The sequence below is a fragment of the Lampetra planeri genome, chromosome 53 (assembly GCF_965212315.1).
Source record: "Lampetra planeri chromosome 53, kcLamPlan1.2.h2, whole genome shotgun sequence".
Taxonomy (NCBI): Eukaryota; Metazoa; Chordata; class Hyperoartia; order Petromyzontiformes; family Petromyzontidae; genus Lampetra; species Lampetra planeri.
This window is the reverse complement of record NC_136159.1, coordinates 6,349,961-6,368,455: the sequence shown is the minus strand read 5'-3', so window position 1 is coordinate 6,368,455 and position 18,495 is coordinate 6,349,961. Positions and strand designations below refer to the sequence as shown.

The following is an 18,495-nucleotide window of genomic DNA, read 5'->3' as shown; positions in this document are numbered from 1 at the left end:
TAGGCGATGTGAGAGGTGCCAGGAGACAGCGTGGGGCCAGTGGCGCAATGGATAACGCGTCTGACTACGGATCAGAAGATTGTAGGTTCGACTCCTGCCTGGCTCGTGGTGATTTTTTTATTAATACAAGTACGTATGTATTTTTCAACTACACAACATTGTTGGTACAATAATCCCACATCTGTTGAATGTTTCTAAAATGTAATCTTACTCTGGTCAGTTTAAATAATACCAATTGTTTGGTGAGGCTGCTGCGTTGCCTGTGGTGCACAACCAGAGTCAACAACAATAACAACACTCAACATATTCGTTCATCAATTATACGGTGGCCTTAAGAGGAAAAATATAATCTTGGTTCTTTCAGTAAAGTCACGTAAATAGAAAACAAATGTAATTTTTTCATTAAATAAAATGTACTAAATAAAATTATAATAAAATATATCTCAGTTGGTAGAGCGGAGGACAGTTGTTGGTTGAGGTTGATAACACTGGTCAACAAAAACAATTTTGGCCTGGACTTTTGCAGCTGTTTTAGACTAATTTCAGGGTGCTGATTCCAAATCTTATCTGAGATTTGCTCTATCACATCTTATTTTTATGCTATCGGCATACCTAATTTTCATTGATTTTACCCGAAATTAACTCTGTCACTTATGATTGCAAGTTGTTGCGAGTCAGTGACTGCTTTAGTGTTAAAATATGGTGCTGCATTTTTAAGATAGTGTGTTTATAATATAATTTTATGTAGACATCCACATTTATTTAATATTTTTCTTCTGCAGGGCGTGATCTAACAATGGCTACAACATCCGAAAGAAGGAAATGCAGTAATGACCCAGATATCTTCTGCTACATCTGTGGCAGCTTCACTTTGCAGGATCAAAGGCGCAACATCAATACCTTTGTCAAGAAAGTTTATCTTGCCTACTTTAAAGTACGACTTGGAGACCAAGACAAAAATTGGGCTTCTCACAAAGTGTGTAAAACCTGTGTTGAAACTTTGCGATCATGGTCTAAAGGAAAGAATGCTAAGCTGAGGTTTGGTGTGCCAATGGTTTGGAGAGAACCTACAAACCATTTGGATAACTGCGACTTCTGCCTTGTCAATGTCAAAGGTAGTCAGACGCGTTATCCATTGCCCCACTGACCCACTCTCATGAGCTGTTCTCAGACATGTCTATACAGTGACTGTAGCTGTGTAATCACTGGGTTGCAGGCCTTCCTCTGCATTGCTTCTGCTGTACGTACTAATACCAAGAAAAAGAGGGCATTGGTAGGATTTGTCAGATGTTCTTCTACAGAAGCATTGATTTTGATTTGGTGGACTTGGTGGCACGACACGTTGACCCAGCCTGTCACACGTGTTCTGTGAGGAAGGGACTCTGATAGTTCCACCGCTGTTCGTGTTGCACGACATCCCTGCAGGCTGTGCCCCTGGGCAGTCAGAGTCTTCATCACCGGCCACCCCCAACTCGGCACCTACACGGCCACGACTACTGCCATAGGCGATGTGAGAGGTGCCAGGAGACAGCGTGGGGCCAGTGGCGCAATGGATAACGCGTCTGACTACGGATCAGAAGATTGTAGGTTCGACTCCTGCCTGGCTCGTGAATTTTTTAAATACAAGAGCGTGTATGTTTTTTAAACCACGCAACATTCTTGGTACAATAATCCGACATCTGTTGCATGTTTCGAAATGTAATTTTACTTTGGTCAGTTTAAATAGTACCAATTATTTGGTGAGGCTACTGCTGCGTTGGCAGTGGTGCACAACAAGAGTCAACAAAAAACAGGACCCTGCGGGGTGGGCTGGTAGGAATAATATTTAGTACTGGTACAGGGATATCGACTGGGTATAGAGGAGTTAAAGAAAAATTACTGTATTCTAGTGTAACGTTAATTAAAAGTGTTTGTTTTGACAATAAACGCTGTGAGATTTAAAGACCCCCCAACACCACCCTCAACACCACCCCTCCCACCAGCCCTCTCACCACCCCCCACCACCACCCCCCACCAACACCACCCCACCACCCCCCACCACCAGCTTCTGCACTAGGCCTCGCGAAGCCTGCCGCACTAGGCCTCGCGATGCCTTCTCTGCAGTAGACTTAGCGAAGCCTTCTGCACTAGGCCTCGCGAAGCCTCTGCAGTAGGCCTCGCGAAGCCGCGCTTTTCGTGTACAAATAAGGCGATTAAATGTATCTCGTGTCTGTGTTAATAAGCCTCCCGCACTAGGCCTCGCGAAGCCTGCCGCACTAGGCCTCGCGAAGCCTACTGCACTAGGCCTCGCGAAGCCTTCTCTGCAGTAGACTTAGCGAAGCCTTCTGCACTAGGTCTCGCGAAGCCTCTGCAGTAGGCCTCGCGAAGCCGCGCTTTTCGTGCACAAATAAGGCGATTAAATGTATCTCGTCTCTGTGTTAATAAGCCTGCCGCACTAGGCCTCGCGCCGTCCTTTTCGTGCACAAATAAGGCGATTAAATGTATCTCGTCTCTGTGTTAATGAATGTTTCTTGTCTCTGTGTTAAAAAAAACGTGCTGCGTTTCAGTAAAGTAATTATTATTTTTAAATAAACGTGCTGCGTTTCATCTCTGTGTTAATAAGCCTGCCGCACTAGGCCTCGCGAAGCCTGCCGCACTAGGCCTCGCGCCGTGCTTTTCGTGCACAAATAAGGCGATTAAATGTATCTCGTCTCTGTGTTAACAAAACGTGCTGCGTTTCAGTAAAGTAATTTTTTAAATAAACGTGCTGCGTTTCAGTAAAGTAATTTTGAAGCGAAGTTTAAAGTTTTGCCGTGATGCGCCGGAAGCGACGGCCATCTTGTTTAATTCACAGATCGCAGGGGGAGCGGGCGGCCATCTTGTCGGACAGGGTCATGCCAAGTGTTTGCAGTAGGGGGCGATGTTGATACACGGACGGACGGACGGACGGACACATTAATCTATTGGTGGTCTGGTCCACTTCGTTCCTACCAGTATAACAACACTCAACACATTCATCAATTATACGGTGGCCTTAAGAAGAAAAATATATCGCAGGCAACATTCAGGACAATGGCCCCTCCCTTTATTCCTGCTAATCCTACATAATACACTACTAGCATAATATGCCTTTGAGACCCCCCCACCACCTACACATTCTGCAAGGAGTGACTAACCCCATATCTGCATTTGTCATCAATATGCTAAATTCCTCTGTTGATATGTAAAATCCTTTGTCAAGGCTCTTTCCTCCTCTCACCCAGTTTAAAATACGCTGCCAAGCTTAGCGGTGTTCATTAGGAGAGCTGTATTTCCGATAGCTCAGCTTCTACACCTGAGGACGGCTGCTTACGTTGTAGCCGAAACGTTGTGAAATTTTATTTGATAAAGTTGTATTATTATTATTTTATTATTTCCCTTCTACGTGACTTTACCGAAAGAACCAATAATATGAATACAATGGTCCTTCTTCAACACAAACAGATTGATACTTAAAACAGGAAACGATCCTACAATTTTGTGATCCCTAATCAGCGTAGTCAGACGCGTCATCCATTGCCCCACTGCCCCACGCTCATTAGCTGTTGTCAGACATGTCTGAACAGTGATTGGAGCTGTGTAATTACTGGGTTGCAGGTCTTCTTCTGCATTGCTGCTGCTGTACGTACTAATAGTGAAGTGATGAAAGACTGCATAGGTCCCCTTCGATAGCTCAGTTGGTAGAGCGGAGGACTGTAGTTGGTTGATGGTTGAAATCCTTAGGTCGCTGGTTCGACTCCGGCTCGAAGGAGGTTGATTTTTTTTTTTGTAAATATTTATTTCCAAATAAATGCTCAACGAGCATGACCTGCACATTAGGAACATTTATGTTGGGCCAAAAGTTGGCTTAAAATGCACAAATAAGAAGATGTTCTTCTACAGGAGCATTGATTTTGATTTTGTGGACTTGGTGGCACGACACGCGGACCCAGCCTGTCACACGTGCTCTGTGAGGAAGGGACTCTGATAGTTCCACCGCTGTTCGTGTTGCACGACATCCCTGCAGGCTGTGCCCCTGGGCAGAGTCTTCATCACCGGCCACCCCCAACTCGGCACCTACACGGCCACGACTACTGCCATAGGCGATGTGAGAGGTATCAGCAGACAGCGTGGGGCCAGTGGCGCAATGGATAACGCGTCTGACTACGGATCAGAAGATTGTAGGTTCGACTCCTGCCTGGCTCGTGATGCATTGTTTTGTAATACAAGTGCGGACATATTTTTTAAACCACGCAACATTGTTGGTACAATAATTCGACATCTGTTGAACGGTTACATAATGTATTTTTACTCTGGTCAGTTTAAAACACATTCCTGCGGAGGGAGCTGGAAGGAACGTTCGGTTGCTCGGTCAATGGCCAGGGTCAACGGCGGCGTGGTGTATTCCGCAAATATGGCCGACTGTGAGGGTGGGCACAAGCCTGCGTGAGTAGGTTAAACGTTGAGTTTTATAAGGGCACCACGGGGTGACCAGCCCCTCCCCACCCAGCCCCACTCCTCCCACCCCCCACCAAGCCCCACCCAGCCCCACCCTCCCCACCCATCCCCTCCCCACCCTGCCCACCCAGCCCCTCCCCACCCATTCCCTCCCCACCCTCCACACCCAGCCCCTCCCCTCCCCACCCAGCCTCACCCTCTCCACCTAGCCCCTACCCACCCTCCCCTCTCCACTTAGCCCTTCCATCCCCACCCAGCCCCTCCCTGCACGACGGACACAATAATCCCCTGTGGGCTGGTGTAACCAGGAGGTTCCTACCAGTATAATCCGACTCATTAGCTGTTATCAGACATGTCGAAAAAGTAATTGTAGCTGTGTAATGACTGGGTTGCAGGTCTTCTTCTGCATTGTTGCTGCTGTACGTACTAATAGTGAAGTGATGAAACACTGCATAGGTCACCTTCGATAGCTCAGTTGGTAGAGCGGAGGACTGTAGTTGGTTGAGGTTGAAATCCTTAGGTCGCTGGTTCGACTCCGGCTCGAAGGAAGTTGATTCTTTTTCCAAATAATGAAATACATATAATTGTTCAAACAATAAAGGCTCAACGAGTATGACCTGAATATTTTTATTATGTTTTATTTTTATTATTTTATTATTTCCATTCTACGTGACTTTACCGAAAGAACCAAGAAGAGTATGACCTGCACATTAGGAACATTTATTTTAGGCTAAACGTTCGCTTCAAATGCACCAAGAAGAATAGGGCATCGGTAAGATTTGTCAGATGTTCTTCTACAGATGCATTGATGTTGATTTGGTGGACTTGGTGGCACGACACGTGGACCCAGCCTGTCACACGTGTTCTGTGAGGAAGGGACTCTGATAGTTCCACCGCTGTTCGTGTTGCACGACATCCCTGCAGGCTGTGCCCCTGGGCAGTCAGAGTCTTCATCACCGGCCACCCCCAACTCGGCACCTACACGGCCACGACTACTGCCATAGGCGATGTGAGAGGTGCCAGGAGGCAGCGTGGGGCCAGTGGCGCAATGGATAACGCGTCTGACTACGGATCAGAAGATTGTAGGTTCGACTCCTGCCTGGCTCGTGGTAAATTTTTTTTTTATCAAAGTGCGTCTAAGTCTTTTTTAAACCGCGCAACATTGTTGGTCTAATAATCCGACATCTGTTGAATGGTTCTATAATGTAATTTTACTCTGGTCAGTTTAAATAATACCAATTTTTTGGCGAGGCTGCTGCTGCGTTGGCAGTGGTGCACAACCAGAGTCAACAACAATAACAACACTCAACACATTCATAAATTATACGGTGGTCTTAAGAGGAAAAATATATCGCAGGCAACGTTCAGGACAATGGTCCCTCCCTTTATCACTGATAATCCTACACAATACACTACTAGCATAATATGCCTTTGAGACCCCTCACCGCCGACACATTCCACATGGAGTGACTAACCCCGCATATTGATGCATTTGTCATCAATATGCGAAATTCCTCTGTTGATATGTAAACTCCTTTGTCAAGGCTCTTTCCTCCTCTCAACCAGCTTAAAATACGCTGCCAAGCTTAGCGGTGTTCATTAGGACGCTGTCTTTCCGACAGCTCAGCTTCTTCACCTGAGGACGGCTGCTTACGTTGTGGCCGAAACGTCGTGAAATTTTATTTTATTATGTTGTATTTTTATTATTTTATTATTTCCCTTCTACGTGACTTTACCGAAAGAACCAAGAAGATGAATACAATGGTCCTTCTTCACCACACGCAGATTGAAACTTAAAACAGGAAATGATCCTACAATTTTGTGATCCCTAATCAGCGTAGTCAGACGCGTTATCCATTTCCCCATTGCCCCACTGGCCCACGCTCATGAGTTGTTCTCAGACATGTCTGAACAGTGATTGGAGCTGTGTAATTACTGGGTTGCAGGTCTTCTTCTGCATTGCTGCTGCTGTACGTACTAATAGTGAAGTGATGAAAGACTGCATAGGTCCCCTTCGATAGCTCAGTTGGTAGAGCGGAGGACTGTAGTTGGTTGATGGTTGAAATCCTTAGGTCGCTGGTTCGACTCCGGCTCGAAGGAGGTTGATTTTTTTTTTTGTAAATATTTATTTCCAAATAAATGCTCAACGAGCATGACCTGCACATTAGGAACATTTATGTTGGGCCAAAAGTTGGCTTAAAATGCACAAATAAGAAGATGTTCTTCTACAGGAGCATTGATTTTGATTTTGTGGACTTGGTGGCACGACACGCGGACCCAGCCTGTCACACGTGCTCTGTGAGGAAGGGACTCTGATAGTTCCACCGCTGTTCGTGTTGCACGACATCCCTGCAGGCTGTGCCCCTGGGCAGAGTCTTCATCACCGGCCACCCCCAACTCGGCACCTACACGGCCACGACTACTGCCATAGGCGATGTGAGAGGTATCAGCAGACAGCGTGGGGCCAGTGGCGCAATGGATAACGCGTCTGACTACGGATCAGAAGATTGTAGGTTCGACTCCTGCCTGGCTCGTGATGCATTGTTTTGTAATACAAGTGCGGACATATTTTTTAAACCACGCAACATTGTTGGTACAATAATTCGACATCTGTTGAACGGTTACATAATGTATTTTTACTCTGGTCAGTTTAAAACACATTCCTGCGGAGGGAGCTGGAAGGAACGTTCGGTTGCTCGGTCAATGGCCAGGGTCAACGGCGGCGTGGTGTATTCCGCAAATATGGCCGACTGTGAGGGTGGGCACAAGCCTGCGTGAGTAGGTTAAACGTTGAGTTTTATAAGGGCACCACGGGGTGACCAGCCCCTCCCCACCCAGCCCCACTCCTCCCACCCCCCACCAAGCCCCACCCAGCCCCACCCTCCCCACCCATCCCCTCCCCACCCTGCCCACCCAGCCCCTCCCCACCCATTCCCTCCCCACCCTCCACACCCAGCCCCTCCCCTCCCCACCCAGCCTCACCCTCTCCACCTAGCCCCTACCCACCCTCCCCTCTCCACTTAGCCCTTCCATCCCCACCCAGCCCCTCCCTGCACGACGGACACAATAATCCCCTGTGGGCTGGTGTAACCAGGAGGTTCCTACCAGTATAATCCGACTCATTAGCTGTTATCAGACATGTCGAAAAAGTAATTGTAGCTGTGTAATGACTGGGTTGCAGGTCTTCTTCTGCATTGTTGCTGCTGTACGTACTAATAGTGAAGTGATGAAACACTGCATAGGTCACCTTCGATAGCTCAGTTGGTAGAGCGGAGGACTGTAGTTGGTTGAGGTTGAAATCCTTAGGTCGCTGGTTCGACTCCGGCTCGAAGGAAGTTGATTCTTTTTCCAAATAATGAAATACATATAATTGTTCAAACAATAAAGGCTCAACGAGTATGACCTGAATATTTTTATTATGTTTTATTTTTATTATTTTATTATTTCCATTCTACGTGACTTTACCGAAAGAACCAAGAAGAGTATGACCTGCACATTAGGAACATTTATTTTAGGCTAAACGTTCGCTTCAAATGCACCAAGAAGAATAGGGCATCGGTAAGATTTGTCAGATGTTCTTCTACAGATGCATTGATGTTGATTTGGTGGACTTGGTGGCACGACACGTGGACCCAGCCTGTCACACGTGTTCTGTGAGGAAGGGACTCTGATAGTTCCACCGCTGTTCGTGTTGCACGACATCCCTGCAGGCTGTGCCCCTGGGCAGTCAGAGTCTTCATCACCGGCCACCCCCAACTCGGCACCTACACGGCCACGACTACTGCCATAGGCGATGTGAGAGGTGCCAGGAGGCAGCGTGGGGCCAGTGGCGCAATGGATAACGCGTCTGACTACGGATCAGAAGATTGTAGGTTCGACTCCTGCCTGGCTCGTGGTAATTTTTTTTTTTATCAAAGTGCGTCTAAGTCTTTTTTAAACCGCGCAACATTGTTGGTCTAATAATCCGACATCTGTTGAATGGTTCTATAATGTAATTTTACTCTGGTCAGTTTAAATAATACCAATTTTTTGGCGAGGCTGCTGCTGCGTTGGCAGTGGTGCACAACCAGAGTCAACAACAATAACAACACTCAACACATTCATAAATTATACGGTGGTCTTAAGAGGAAAAATATATCGCAGGCAACGTTCAGGACAATGGTCCCTCCCTTTATCACTGATAATCCTACACAATACACTACTAGCATAATATGCCTTTGAGACCCCTCACCGCCGACACATTCCACATGGAGTGACTAACCCCATATCTGCATTTGTCATCAATATGCGAAATTCCTCTGTTGATATGTAAACTCCTTTGTCAAGGCTCTTTCCTCCTCTCAACCAGCTTAAAATACGCTGCCAAGCTTAGCGGTGTTCATTAGGACGCTGTCTTTCCGACAGCTCAGCTTCTTCACCTGAGGACGGCTGCTTACGTTGTGGCCGAAACGTCGTGAAATTTTATTTTATTATGTTGTATTTTTATTATTTTATTATTTCCCTTCTACGTGACTTTACCGAAAGAACCAAGAAGATGAATACAATGGTCCTTCTTCACCACACGCAGATTGAAACTTAAAACAGGAAATGATCCTACAATTTTGTGATCCCTAATCAGCGTAGTCAGACGCGTTATCCATTTCCCCATTGCCCCACTGGCCCACGCTCATGAGTTGTTCTCAGACATGTCTGAACAGTGACTGTGGCTGTGTAATTACTGGGTTCCAGATTTTCCTCTGCATTGCTGCTGCTGTACGTACTAATAGTGAAGTGATGACTCGCTGCATAGGTCACCTTCGATAGCTCAGTTGGTAGAGCGGAGGACTGTAGTTGGTTGTGGCTGAAATCCTTAGGTCGCTGGTTCAACTCCGGCTCGAAGGAAGATGATTGTTTTAAATATATTTTTCCAAATCATGAAAACATATGATTGTTCTAAAAATAAACGCTCAGCGAGAATGACCTGCACATTAGGAACATTCATTTTGGGCCAAACGTTGGCTTCAAATGCACCAAGAAGAAGAGGGCATTGGTAGGATTTGTCAAATTTTCTTCTACAGAAGCATTGATTTTAATTTGGTGGACTTGGTGGCACGACACGTGGACCCAGCCTGTCACACGTGTTCTGTGAGGAAGGGACTCTGATAGTTCCACCGCTGTTCGTGTTGCACGACATCCCTGCAGGCTGTGCCCCTGGGCAGTCAGAGTCTTCATCACCGGCCACCCCCAACTCGGCACCTACACGGCCACGACTACTGCCATAGGCGATGTGAGAGGTGCCAGGAGACAGCGTGGGGCCAGTGGCGCAATGGATAACGCGTCTGACTACGGATCAGAAGATTGTAGGTTCGACTCCTGCCTGGCTCGTGGTGAATTCTAGTTTAGTACAAGTGCGTATATTTCTTTAAACCACGCAACATTGTTGGTACAATAATCCGACATCTGTTGAACAGTTACATAATGTATTTTTACTCTGGTGAGTTTATAACACATTCCTGCGGAGGGAATGTTGGGTTGCTCGGTCAATGGCCAGGGTCAACGGCGGCGTGGTGTATTCCGCAAATATGGCCGAGTGTGAGGGCGGGCACAAGCCGGCGTGAGTAGGTTAAACGTTGAGTTTTATAAGGGCACCACGGGGTGACCAGACCCTCCCCACCCAGCCACTCCCCACCCCACCCTCCCCACCCAGCCCCTCCCCACCCTCCCCACCCTCTCCTCTCCACCCAGCCCCTCCCTCCCCACCAGCCCCTCCCTGCACGACGGACACAATAATCCCCTGTGGGCTGGTGTAACCAGGAGGTTCCTACCAGTATAATCCGACTCATTAGCTGTTGTCAGACATGTCGAAACAGTAACTGTAGCTGTGTAATTACTGGGCTGCAGGCCTTCCTCTGCATTGCTGCTGCTCTACGTACTAATAGTGAAGTGATGAAACACTGCATAGGTCACCTTCGATAGCTCAGTTGGTAGAGCGGAGGACTGTAGTTGGTTGATGGTTGAAATCCTTAGGTCGCTGGTTCGACTCCGGCTCGAAGGAGGTTGATTATTTTTAATATATTTTTAAATCCTTTATATTAAGTTCGCTTGCTTGCTTGCTTGCGTGCTTGCTTGCTTGCTTACGACCGTGCAAATCTTTCGGTCGTTTTTTAACCCACTTCCCGTGATCAAATCGAGCTGACATTTTCCACACAGACTCGTTGTGCGAGACAATTAATGTTCGTGAAATTTTTTTTCAAAAATTTTACACTTTTTAGGCAAAAACAAATTATTGTACATTTATTCAAATTCAACTCATTCATGGCTTTGGCTGAACATCACCGTGTAGGCGCCCAGAGCGTAAACACTCCGCAGGTCGTGACGGAGTAGCGCAGTTGGTAGCGCCCTCGCTTCCAATGCCAAAGGTCGCTGGATCGATCCCCGCGTCCTCCACAGGCGAATATATTTTTAAATCCTTTAAATTAAGTTCACTTGCTTGCTTAGGGCCGTGCAAATCTTTCGGTCGTTTTTTAACCCACTTCCCGTGATCCAATCGAGCTGACATTTTCCACACAGACTCGTTGTGTGTGACAATTAATTTTCGTGAAAAAAAATTCCTAAATATTACACTGTTCAGGGAAAACAAATTAAATATTTAATTACCAATTGTTTAATACTGGCAGACAATCATCTGACCCATAGGTGGCAGCCATCTCAAGCCAGAGGACGAGAAGATTCTAGCCGCCACGCATATAAAGGATTTATAGTGAAAAACTTTGTTTTTACGGGTTTACTTGTTCCAAATAATGAAATACATATAATTGTTCAAACAATAAATGCTCAACGAGCATCGCCTGCACATTAGGAACATTTTTGTTGGGCCAAACGTTCGTTTAAAATACACCAAGAAGAAGAGGGCATTGGTGGGATTTGTAAGATGTTCTTCTACAGATGCATTGATGTTGATTTGGTGGACTTGGTGGCACGACACGTGGACCCAGCCTGTCACACGTGTTCTGTGAGGAAGGGACTCTGATAGTTCCACCGCTGTTCGTGTTGCACGACATCCCTGCAGGCTGTGCCCCTGGGCAGTCAGAGTCTTCATCACCGGCCACCCCCAACTCGGCACCTACACGGCCACGACTACTGCCATAGGCGATGTGAGAGATGCCAGGACACAGCGTGGGGCCAGTGGCGCAATGGATAACGCGTCTGACTACGGATCAGAAGATTGTAGGTTCGACTCCTGCTTGGCTCGTGGTGAATTCTATTTTAGTACAAGTGCGTATATTTTTTTAAACCACGCAACATTGTTGGTACAATAATCCGACATCTGTTGAACAGTTACATAATGTATTTTTACTCTGGTGAGTTTATAACACATTCCTGCGGAGGGAATGTTGGGTTGCTCGGTCAATGGCCAGGGTCAACGGCGGCGTGGTGTATTCCGCAAATATGGCCGACTGTGAGGGCGGGCACAAGCCGGCATGAGTAGGTTAAACGTTGAGTTTTATAAGGGCACCACGGGGTGACCAGACCCTCCCCACCCAGCCACTCCCCACCCCACCCTCCCCACCCAGCCCCTCCCCACCCTCCCCACCCTCTCCTCTCCACCCAGCCCCTCCCTCCCCACCCAGCCCCTCCCTGCACGACGGACACAATAATCCCCTGTGGGCTGGTGTAACCAGGAGGTTCCTACCAGTATAATCCGACTCATTAGCTGTTGTCAGACATGTCGAAACAGTGACAGGAGCTGTGTAATTACTGGGTTGCAGGTCTTCTTCTGCATTGCTGCTGCTGTACGTACTAATAGTGAAGTGATGAAACACTGCATAGGTCATCTTCGATAGCTCAGTTGGTAGAGCGGAGGACTGTAGTTGGTTGATGGTTGAAATCCTTTGGTCGCTGGTTCGACTCCGACTCGAAGGAGGTTGATTATTTTTAAATCCTTTATATTAAGTTCGCTTGCTTGCTTGCTTGCGTGCTTGCTTGCTTGCTTACGACCGTGCAAATCTTTCGGTCGTTTTTTAACCCACTTCCCGTGATCAAATCGAGCTGACATTTTCCACACAGACTCGTTGTGCGAGACAATAAATGTTCGTGAAAAAATGTTTCCTAAATATTACACTGTTTAGGGAAAACAAATTAAATATTTAATTACCAATTGTTTAATACTGGCAGACAATCATCTGACCCATAGGTGGCAGCCATCTCAAGCCAGAGGACGAGAAGATTCTAGCCGCCACGCATATAAAGGATTTATAGTGAAAAACTTTGTTTTTACGGGTTTACTTGTTCCAAATAATGAAATACATATAATTGTTCAAACAATGAATGCCCAACAAGCATGACCTGTACATTAGGAACATTTATTTTGGGCAAAACGTTGGCTCAAAATGCACCAAGAAAAGAGGGCATTGGTAGGATTTGTCAGATGTTCTTCTACAAATGCATTGATTTTGATTTGGTGGACTTGGTGGCACGACACGTTGACCCAGCCTGTCACACGTGTTCTGTGAGGAAGGGACTCTGATAGTTCCACCGCTGTTCGTGTTGCACGACATCCCTGCAGGCTGTGCCCCTGGGCAGTGAGAGTCTTCATCACCGGCCACCCCCAACTCGGCACCTACACGGCCACGACTACTGCCATAGGCGATGTGAGAGGTGTCAGCACACAGCGTGGGGCCAGTGGCGCAATGGATAACGCGTCTGACTACGGATCAGAAGATTGTAGGTTCGACTCCTGCCTGGCTCGTGATGCATTGTTTTGTAATACAAGTGCGGACATATTTTTTAAACCACGCAACATTGTTGGTACAATAATTCGACATCTGTTGAACGGTTACATAATGTATTTTTACTCTGGTCAGTTTAAAACACATTCCTGCGGAGGGAGCTGGAAGGAACGTTCGGTTGCTCGGTCAATGGCCAGGGTCAACGGCGGCGTGGTGTATTCCGCAAATATGGCCGACTGTGAGGGTGGGCACAAGCCTGCGTGAGTAGGTTAAACATTGAGTTTTATAAGGGCACCACGGGGTGACCAGCCCCTCCCCACCCAGCCCCACTCCTCCCACCCCCCACCAAGCCCCACCCAGCCCCACCCTCCCCACCCATCCCCTCCCCACCCTGCCCACCCAGCCCCTCCCCACCCATTCCCTCCCCACCCTCCACACCCAGCCCCTCCCCTCCCCACTCAGCCTCACCCTCTCCACCTAGCCCCTACCCACCCTCCCCTCTCCACCCAGCCCTTCCATCCCCACCCAGCCCCTCCCTGCACGACGGACACAATAATCCCCTGTGGGCTGGTGTAACCAGGAGGTTCCTACCAGTATAATCCGACTCATTAGCTGTTGTCAGACATGTCGAAACAGTAACTGTAGCTTTCGATTTAAAGCTTTCGTGACTGCAGGGATTCATCTTCTTGGTTTTTTCGGTAAAGTCACGTAGAAGGGAAGTAATAAAATAATAAAAATAAAACATAATAAAATGAAACAATTCTCACGACGTTTCGGCCACAACGCAAGCAGCCGTCCTCAGGTGCATAGGTCACCTTCGATATTCTTCACCTGAGGACGGCTGCTTGCGTTGTGGCCGAAACGTCGTGAGAATTGTTTCATTTTAGTATGTTTTATTTTTATTATTTTATTACTTCCCTTCTACGTGACTTTACCGAAAAAACCAAGAAGAGTAACTGTAGCTGTGTAATGACTGGGTTGCAGGTCTTCCTCTGCATTGCTGCTGCTGTACGTACTTATAGTGAAGTGATGAAACACTGCATAGGTGACCTTCGATAGCTCAGTTGGTAGAGCGGAGGACTGTAGTTGGTTGAGGTTGATATCCTTAGGTCGCTGGTTCGACTCCGGCTCGAAGGAAGTTGATTCTTTTTCCAAATAATGAAATACATATAATTGTTTAAACAATAAATGCTCAACGAGCATCACCTGCACATTAGGAACATTTATTTTGGGCCAAACGTTGGCTTCAAATGCACCAAGAAGAAGAGGGCATCGGTAAGATTTGTCAGATGTTCTTCTACAGATGCATTGATGTAGATTTTGTGGGCTTGGTGGCACGACACGTGGACCCAGCCTGTCACACGTGTTCTGTGAGGAAGGGACTCTGATAGTTCCACCGCTGTTCGTGTTGCACGACATCCCTGCAGGCTGTGCCCCTGGGCAGTCAGAGTCTTCATCACCGGCCACCCCCAACTCGGCACCTACACGGCCACGACTACTGCCATAGGCGATGTGAGAGGTGCCAGGAGACAGCGTGGGGCCAGTGGCGCAATGGATAACGCGTCTGACTACGGATCAGAAGATTGTAGGTTCGACTCCTGCCTGGCTCGTGATGCATTGTTTTGTAATACAAGTGCGGACATATTTTTTAAACCACGCAACATTGTTGGTACAATAATTCGACATCTGTTGAACGGTTACATAATGTATTTTTACTCTGGTCAGTTTAAAACACATTCCTGCGGAGGGAGCTGGAAGGAACGTTCGGTTGCTCGGTCAATGGCCAGGGTCAACGGCGGCGTGGTGTATTCCGCAAATATGGCCGACTGTGAGGGTGGGCACAAGCCTGCGTGAGTAGGTTAAACATTGAGTTTTATAAGGGCACCACGGGGTGACCAGCCCCTCCCCACCCAGCCCCACTCCTCCCACCCCCCACCAAGCCCCACCCAGCCCCACCCTCCCCACCCATCCCCTCCCCACCCTGCCCACCCAGCCCCTCCCCACCCATTCCCTCCCCACCCTCCACACCCAGCCCCTCCCCTCCCCACTCAGCCTCACCCTCTCCACCTAGCCCCTACCCACCCTCCCCTCTCCACCCAGCCCTTCCATCCCCACCCAGCCCCTCCCTGCACGACGGACACAATAATCCCCTGTGGGCTGGTGTAACCAGGAGGTTCCTACCAGTATAATCCGACTCATTAGCTGTTGTCAGACATGTCGAAACAGTAACTGTAGCTTTCGATTTAAAGCTTTCGTGACTGCAGGGATTCATCTTCTTGGTTTTTTCGGTAAAGTCACGTAGAAGGGAAGTAATAAAATAATAAAAATAAAACATAATAAAATGAAACAATTCTCACGACGTTTCGGCCACAACGCAAGCAGCCGTCCTCAGGTGCATAGGTCACCTTCGATATTCTTCACCTGAGGACGGCTGCTTGCGTTGTGGCCGAAACGTCGTGAGAATTGTTTCATTTTAGTATGTTTTATTTTTATTATTTTATTACTTCCCTTCTACGTGACTTTACCGAAAAAACCAAGAAGAGTAACTGTAGCTGTGTAATGACTGGGTTGCAGGTCTTCCTCTGCATTGCTGCTGCTGTACGTACTTATAGTGAAGTGATGAAACACTGCATAGGTGACCTTCGATAGCTCAGTTGGTAGAGCGGAGGACTGTAGTTGGTTGAGGTTGATATCCTTAGGTCGCTGGTTCGACTCCGGCTCGAAGGAAGTTGATTCTTTTTCCAAATAATGAAATACATATAATTGTTTAAACAATAAATGCTCAACGAGCATCACCTGCACATTAGGAACATTTATTTTGGGCCAAACGTTGGCTTCAAATGCACCAAGAAGAAGAGGGCATCGGTAAGATTTGTCAGATGTTCTTCTACAGATGCATTGATGTAGATTTTGTGGGCTTGGTGGCACGACACGTGGACCCAGCCTGTCACACGTGTTCTGTGAGGAAGGGACTCTGATAGTTCCACCGCTGTTCGTGTTGCACGACATCCCTGCAGGCTGTGCCCCTGGGCAGTCAGAGTCTTCATCACCGGCCACCCCCAACTCGGCACCTACACGGCCACGACTACTGCCATAGGCGATGTGAGAGGTGTCAGCAGACAGCGTGGGGCCAGTGGCGCAATGGATAACGCGTCTGACTACGGATCAGAAGCTTGTAGGTTCGACTCCTGCCTGGCTCGTGTTCAGTTGTTTTTAATACAAGTGCGTGCATATTTTGTCAACCACGCAACTTTGTTGGTACAATAATCCGACATCTTTTGAATGGTTCTATTAGTAAATTTACTCTGGTCAGTTTAAATAATACCAATTAGTGCTTGAGTCTTACTTGTATCATCCACTCCCCCCTACCCCACACCCCCACCCTCCCTGTCTCTGATCCCTGGCTCCTCTACCCCCCTCTCTTGCCTAAATGGCCTCTTGTTTCAGCAGCCCCCTTTTGCCCACTGCAGCAATTGTTTCTTGCTGTGGTTGTCCCACCTGATGACGGACGCTTGTGTTGTGCCCGAAACGTCGTGATTTAATTTATTTTATTTATACCTACGTGACTTTACCGAAATAGCCACATAGTATGGATCCCTGCAGTCACGAAAACTTCAAATCGAGATTAATACCAATTATTTGGTGAGGCTGCTGCTGCGTTGGCAGTGGTGCACAACCAGAGTCAACAACAATAACAACACTCAACACATTCATCAATTATACGGTGGCCTAAAGAGGAAAAATATTTTGCAGGCAACGTTCAGGACAATGGTCCTTCTTCACCACAAGAAGATTGATAAATTAAACAGGAGACGAATCTACAATTTTGTGATCCCTAATCAGGTTGTTGCCCCTGACAGCATACTGCAGGGGCAACAACCTGCTCCTTAACACCGCAAAGACCAAGGAGCTCATAATAGACTACAGGAGAAAGAAAACGGACACTCCACCACTAATCATCAGCGGGGACTGTGTGGAGAGGGTGGCAGACTTCTGCTTCCTGGGAGTCCACATTGGGGAGGGCCTGACCTGGAGCGCCAACAGCACTGAGCTTCTGAAAAAGGCCCAGCAGAGACTTTACTTCCTGAGAATCCTCAGGAATAATAACATCACACAGAAACTGCTGGTGTCCTTCTACCGAGCCTCCATCGAGAGCATTCTCACATACTGCATCTGTGTATGGTACACCAGCTGCACAGTAGCTCAGAGGAAAGCGCTCCAGAGGGTCATCAACACAGCCCAAAAGATCGCCGGCTGCCATCTCTCCACACTGGAAGAACTACACAGTTCACGTTGCATCAAAAAAGCACAGATCATTCTAAAGGACTCTTCACACCCTGGACACTCACTGTTTGAGCTGTTGCCATCAGGCAGACGATTCAGATCAATCAAAACAAGGACAAACAGATTCAAACATAGCTTTTATCCTACAGCGATCACCACACTCAATAATGCTAATTAATTATTAAGTAATAGTGTTTACAATTGAACGTGAAATAGAGATGTGCAATGACAAAATGTAACCGTATGTGGGTATACTTGGGCTGTTTTTATATATATAGTATAAATTGATTATCTTTCATTTAATTTTATTTTTATTTTCTTGTTTTATTTAATTTAAATTTATGAATGATGCCCTGACTGGTGAGCATTTTAAATTTCGTTGTACTGGTGACAATGACAATACACGATCTATCTATCTATCAGCGTAGTCAGACGCGTCATCCCTTGCCCCACTGGCCCACGCTCATGAGCTGTTCTCAGACATGTCTGAACAGTGACTGCAGCTGTGTAATTACTGGGTTGCAGGTCTTCCTCTGCATTGCTGCTGCTGTACGTACTAATAGTGGAGTGATGAACCCCTGCATAGGTCCCCTTCGATAGCTCAGTTGGTAGAGCGGAGGACTGTAGTTGGTCGTGGCTGAAATCCTTAGGTCGCTGGTTCAACTCCGGCTCGAAGGAGGATGGTTATTTTAAATATATTTTTCACAATCATGAAATACATGTTATTTTTCAAACAATAAATGCTCAACGAGCATCACCTGCACATTAGGAACATTTATTTTGGGCCAAACGTTGGCTTTAAATGCACCAAGAAAAAGAGGGCATTGGTAGGATTTGTCAGATGTTCTGCTACAGATGCATTGATTTTGATTTGGTGGGCTTGGTGGCACGACACGTGGACCCAGCCTGTCAGAAGTGTTCTGTGAGGAAGGAATTCTGATAGTTCCACCGCTGTTCGTGTTGCACGACATCCCTGCAGGCTGTGCCCCTGGGCAGTCAGAGTCTTCATCACCGGCCACCCCCAACTCGGCACCTACACGGCCACGAC

The 18,495-nt window shown here is 47.2% G+C and overlaps 21 non-coding genes across 21 annotated transcripts; all 21 read left to right on the top strand.

The window, feature by feature from the left end:
* Positions 1-33: 33 nt before the first annotated feature.
* TRNAR-ACG (transfer RNA arginine (anticodon ACG)) lies at positions 34-106 on the top strand. The gene has a single exon. It is a non-coding gene; the product is annotated as a tRNA-Arg (tRNA).
* Positions 107-1,535: 1,429 nt separating this feature from the next.
* On the top strand, positions 1,536-1,608 carry TRNAR-ACG (transfer RNA arginine (anticodon ACG)). The gene has a single exon. It is a non-coding gene; the product is annotated as a tRNA-Arg (tRNA).
* A 2,072-nt stretch (positions 1,609-3,680) lies between these two features.
* On the top strand, positions 3,681-3,769 carry TRNAY-GUA (transfer RNA tyrosine (anticodon GUA)). Its single transcript is given in 2 exon segments — positions 3,681-3,717; positions 3,734-3,769. It is a non-coding gene; the product is annotated as a tRNA-Tyr (tRNA).
* A 361-nt stretch (positions 3,770-4,130) lies between these two features.
* On the top strand, positions 4,131-4,203 carry TRNAR-ACG (transfer RNA arginine (anticodon ACG)). The gene has a single exon. It is a non-coding gene; the product is annotated as a tRNA-Arg (tRNA).
* Positions 4,204-4,915: 712 nt separating this feature from the next.
* TRNAY-GUA (transfer RNA tyrosine (anticodon GUA)) lies at positions 4,916-5,003 on the top strand. Its single transcript is given in 2 exon segments — positions 4,916-4,952; positions 4,968-5,003. It is a non-coding gene; the product is annotated as a tRNA-Tyr (tRNA).
* A 486-nt stretch (positions 5,004-5,489) lies between these two features.
* TRNAR-ACG (transfer RNA arginine (anticodon ACG)) lies at positions 5,490-5,562 on the top strand. The gene has a single exon. It is a non-coding gene; the product is annotated as a tRNA-Arg (tRNA).
* Positions 5,563-6,466: 904 nt separating this feature from the next.
* On the top strand, positions 6,467-6,555 carry TRNAY-GUA (transfer RNA tyrosine (anticodon GUA)). Its single transcript is given in 2 exon segments — positions 6,467-6,503; positions 6,520-6,555. It is a non-coding gene; the product is annotated as a tRNA-Tyr (tRNA).
* A 361-nt stretch (positions 6,556-6,916) lies between these two features.
* TRNAR-ACG (transfer RNA arginine (anticodon ACG)) lies at positions 6,917-6,989 on the top strand. The gene has a single exon. It is a non-coding gene; the product is annotated as a tRNA-Arg (tRNA).
* Positions 6,990-7,701: 712 nt separating this feature from the next.
* TRNAY-GUA (transfer RNA tyrosine (anticodon GUA)) lies at positions 7,702-7,789 on the top strand. Its single transcript is given in 2 exon segments — positions 7,702-7,738; positions 7,754-7,789. It is a non-coding gene; the product is annotated as a tRNA-Tyr (tRNA).
* A 486-nt stretch (positions 7,790-8,275) lies between these two features.
* On the top strand, positions 8,276-8,348 carry TRNAR-ACG (transfer RNA arginine (anticodon ACG)). The gene has a single exon. It is a non-coding gene; the product is annotated as a tRNA-Arg (tRNA).
* Positions 8,349-9,248: 900 nt separating this feature from the next.
* Positions 9,249-9,336, top strand: TRNAY-GUA (transfer RNA tyrosine (anticodon GUA)). The gene is given in 2 exon segments: positions 9,249-9,285; positions 9,301-9,336. It is a non-coding gene; the product is annotated as a tRNA-Tyr (tRNA).
* Positions 9,337-9,746: 410 nt separating this feature from the next.
* On the top strand, positions 9,747-9,819 carry TRNAR-ACG (transfer RNA arginine (anticodon ACG)). Its single transcript has one exon. It is a non-coding gene; the product is annotated as a tRNA-Arg (tRNA).
* A 581-nt stretch (positions 9,820-10,400) lies between these two features.
* Positions 10,401-10,489, top strand: TRNAY-GUA (transfer RNA tyrosine (anticodon GUA)). The gene is given in 2 exon segments: positions 10,401-10,437; positions 10,454-10,489. It is a non-coding gene; the product is annotated as a tRNA-Tyr (tRNA).
* A 1,124-nt stretch (positions 10,490-11,613) lies between these two features.
* Positions 11,614-11,686, top strand: TRNAR-ACG (transfer RNA arginine (anticodon ACG)). Its single transcript has one exon. It is a non-coding gene; the product is annotated as a tRNA-Arg (tRNA).
* Positions 11,687-12,268: 582 nt separating this feature from the next.
* On the top strand, positions 12,269-12,357 carry TRNAY-GUA (transfer RNA tyrosine (anticodon GUA)). Its single transcript is given in 2 exon segments — positions 12,269-12,305; positions 12,322-12,357. It is a non-coding gene; the product is annotated as a tRNA-Tyr (tRNA).
* Positions 12,358-13,110: 753 nt separating this feature from the next.
* Positions 13,111-13,183, top strand: TRNAR-ACG (transfer RNA arginine (anticodon ACG)). The gene has a single exon. It is a non-coding gene; the product is annotated as a tRNA-Arg (tRNA).
* Positions 13,184-14,212: 1,029 nt separating this feature from the next.
* Positions 14,213-14,300, top strand: TRNAY-GUA (transfer RNA tyrosine (anticodon GUA)). The gene is given in 2 exon segments: positions 14,213-14,249; positions 14,265-14,300. It is a non-coding gene; the product is annotated as a tRNA-Tyr (tRNA).
* Positions 14,301-14,700: 400 nt separating this feature from the next.
* TRNAR-ACG (transfer RNA arginine (anticodon ACG)) lies at positions 14,701-14,773 on the top strand. Its single transcript has one exon. It is a non-coding gene; the product is annotated as a tRNA-Arg (tRNA).
* A 1,029-nt stretch (positions 14,774-15,802) lies between these two features.
* TRNAY-GUA (transfer RNA tyrosine (anticodon GUA)) lies at positions 15,803-15,890 on the top strand. Its single transcript is given in 2 exon segments — positions 15,803-15,839; positions 15,855-15,890. It is a non-coding gene; the product is annotated as a tRNA-Tyr (tRNA).
* Positions 15,891-16,290: 400 nt separating this feature from the next.
* On the top strand, positions 16,291-16,363 carry TRNAR-ACG (transfer RNA arginine (anticodon ACG)). The gene has a single exon. It is a non-coding gene; the product is annotated as a tRNA-Arg (tRNA).
* Positions 16,364-18,037: 1,674 nt separating this feature from the next.
* Positions 18,038-18,125, top strand: TRNAY-GUA (transfer RNA tyrosine (anticodon GUA)). The gene is given in 2 exon segments: positions 18,038-18,074; positions 18,090-18,125. It is a non-coding gene; the product is annotated as a tRNA-Tyr (tRNA).
* Positions 18,126-18,495: the final 370 nt, after the last annotated feature.